At 42.9% G+C, this 3299-nt stretch overlaps 1 pseudogene; it reads right to left on the minus strand.

Annotated features, from left to right (window-relative positions):
• Positions 1-2671: 2671 nt before the first annotated feature.
• LOC702298 (small nuclear ribonucleoprotein G pseudogene) lies at positions 2672-3040 on the minus strand (annotated as a pseudogene).
• Positions 3041-3299: the final 259 nt, after the last annotated feature.

The raw sequence follows: 3299 nt of genomic DNA on the forward strand, positions 1-3299 counted from the left end.
GATACAAAAATTAGCTGGGCGTGCTGGTGGGGGCCTGTAGTGCCAACTACTCAGGAGGCTGAGGCAGGATAATTGCTTGAACCCGGGAGGCAGAGGGTGCAGTGAGCCAAGATCATACTCTGGGGGACAGAGCATCTCAAAAAAAAAATAAATAAATAAATAAAAAAGAATACCCGAGACGGGGTAATTTATACAGGAAAAAGGTCTAATGGACTTACAGTTACATGTGGCTGGGGAGGCCTCTTAATCATGGTGGAAGGCAAGGAGGAACAAGTCACGCCTTACATGGATGGCAGCAAAGAAGGAGTTTGTGCAGGGGAACTTCTCTTTATAAAACCATTGGATCTCAGGAGATTTATTTACTATTATGAGAACAGCACAGGAAAGACTTGCCCCCATGATTCAATTACCTCCCACTGGGTCCCTCCCACAACACATGGGAATTCAAGATGAGATTTGAGTGGGGACACAGCCAAACCATATCAGGTGCTTTTAAAATATCCAGTTCAGCTGGGCACAGTGGCTCATGCCTGTAATCAAAGCACTTTGGGAGGCTGAGGTGGGAGGATCACCTGAGGTCAACAGTTTAAGACCAGCCTGGTCAACATGGTGAAACCCCGTCTCTACTAAAAATACAAAAATTAGCCGGGTGTGGTGGCACATGCCTGTAGTCCCCGCTACTCAGGAGGCTGAGGCAGGAGAATCACTTGAACCTAGGAGGTGGAGATTACAGTGAGCCAGGATCATGCCACTGCACTCCAGCCTGGGTGAAAACAGCGAGACTCCATCTCAAAATAAATAAATAAATAAAAATATCCAATTTAAATTATGCAATTAATTAAAGAATTATCTATTTAATGTCATGACTTCAGGAAAATTTTCAATTTAACATGAAGTGATTTATTTCTTAGAATCCTCTAAATGATGGCATCTCAGAAATATGGGCTTACTCATGATTTTTTGTTTTGGTGAACGGTTCAAAACAACAAAAAAAGGCCGGGCACGGTGGCTCATGCCTGTAATCCCAGCACTTTGGGAGGCCGAGGTAGGCGGATCACCTGAGGTCAGCAGTTCAAGACCAGCTTGGCTAACATGGTGAAACCCCGTCTCTACTAAAAATACAAAAATTAGCCAGGTGTTGTGGTGGGCGCCTGTAATCCCAGCAACAGGGAGCTGAGGCGGAGGTTGCAGTGAGCCGAGATCGCACCACTGCACTCCAGCCTAGGGGACAAGAGCAAGACTTTGTCTCAAAAAAAAAGAAAAAAAAAAAATGTTTATATATCCATCTTATGTATACACACACACACACAAACCACAATGGTTCTTAAGTATATAACAAGTTCTAATTGAGTAATGACTATGGAAATTTCCCCCGACATTTAGAAAAGCTGTTCTCTAATGCCGAGGAAATAATATACCATCGTACCAAATATTCTTTTCTGATAAGGGAAGCAACCACAGAAAGCTTTCATTTGTTGAAGGCAACCAGTGCTATTGATGCAAACAAAACAAAATCCCAATGACTCGCCCCAAACTACTTTTATTTATTTTTGTTTGAGTCAGGGTCTCAATCTGTCGCCCAGACTGGAGTGCAGTGGCATGATCTCAGCTCACGGTAACCACTGCCTCTTGGGTTCAAGCTATTCTCTTGCGCCAGCCTCCCAAGTAACTGGATTATAGGTATGTGCTACCATGCCCAGCTAATTTTTTTTTTCCTTCCCAAGACGGAGTCTCGCTGTGTCACCGGGCTGGAGTGCAGTGGCATCATCTTGGGTCACTGTAAATTCCGCTTCCTTTGTTCAAGCGATTCTCCTGCCTCAGCCTCCTGAGTAGCTGGGATTACAGGCGCCTGCCCTCACACCTGGCTAATTTTATATTTTTCAGTAGAGACGAGGTTTCACTATGTTGGCCAGGCTGGTCTTGAACTCCTGACCTCAGGTGATCTGCCCACTTCAGTCTTCCAAAGTGCTGGGATTACAGGCGTGAGCCACTGTGCCTGGCCTAATTTTTGTATTGTTTAGTAGAGACGGGGTTTCACCATGTTGCTGAGGTGGGTCATTAACCCAAACTACTTTCTTTCTTCCTTTTTTTTTTGAGACCAAGTTTCGCTCTTGTTGCCCAGGTTGGAGTGCAATGGCACAATCTTGCCTCACCGCAACTTCCGCCTCCTGGGTTCAAGCAATTCTCCTGCCTCAGCCTCCCAAGTAGCTGGGATTACAGGCATGCGCCACCACACCTGGCTAATTTTGTATTTTTAGTAGAGATGGGGTTTCTCCATGTTGGTCAGACTGGTCTTGAACTCCCCACCTCAGGTGATCCACCTTGGCCTCCCGAAGTGCTGGGATTACAGACGTGAGCCACAGTGCCCAGCCATAACCCGAACTACTTTCAAAATGAACATATCAAACTTGATTTTTATTAGAATGCAATTATTTCTTCACATTAGTAAAGCAAAAAGCAAGAGCCCAGTTTTATATACATTTCATATTTTCTTCTTTTGCTAACACCAAGTCTGCTTTATCTGAATTTTCCATTTCATGAGTATCAATTCTCCACTGCTGTCTGCACAGCCAATTATTTTTTTCAGGATCAAGTCTCTTGGTTTGTCTGCAGCATCTCTTTCCTTCTTTGATTTTATTTTTATTTTTTTTATTTTTTTAATTTTTTGACTATTACAAAAGTTTATTTAACAAAAAGTCTAATATGAAAATGTATATGACCTAACTTCCCTATGGAGAGAGGACATGGGTTTCTCTGCTGAACAGCCATTATTTATACTCGCTCCAAGGCTTCTAACATGATGATACTATTTCCTCGTATTACCACCATTCCAATATTGTTCTGTTGCCCACTAGTTGCCATCTCCACACATTCATCTATCACAAGGTTCATAAAGGGATCAAATCCCCGCAATATTCCTTGGACATGTCTGCCACCATTTAATTTCAATGATAACTTCTTGTCCATAAATTTTTTCAACTCGGGAGAGTGAGCTTTGCTCATGGCGTATACTCCGCGGACTCACAGACGCCTTGGAACTCCTTCTTTGATTTTAATGTCATCCAATTGTCAGGTAAATATTTTCTTCTTGTACCATCTTTTTAACAGCTTTTTTGAGAATTAAATGTTTCAAGTAACTCTGGACAAGCTAGTTTCTTCAGGTTCCCAAGTACTTTCAGCACCTATAAATCCCTTCCACATCAGGAAATGCTCTACCTTGCCATTCACTGCACATTGACCCAGTGCTTTTTCCACTACAAATTCTTCAGGCTCTGCCTCAACTTTTTTTTTGGAGATGG

The sequence above is a fragment of the Macaca mulatta genome, chromosome 6 (assembly GCF_049350105.2).
Source record: "Macaca mulatta isolate MMU2019108-1 chromosome 6, T2T-MMU8v2.0, whole genome shotgun sequence".
In the NCBI taxonomy this organism is placed as follows: Eukaryota; Metazoa; Chordata; class Mammalia; order Primates; family Cercopithecidae; genus Macaca; species Macaca mulatta.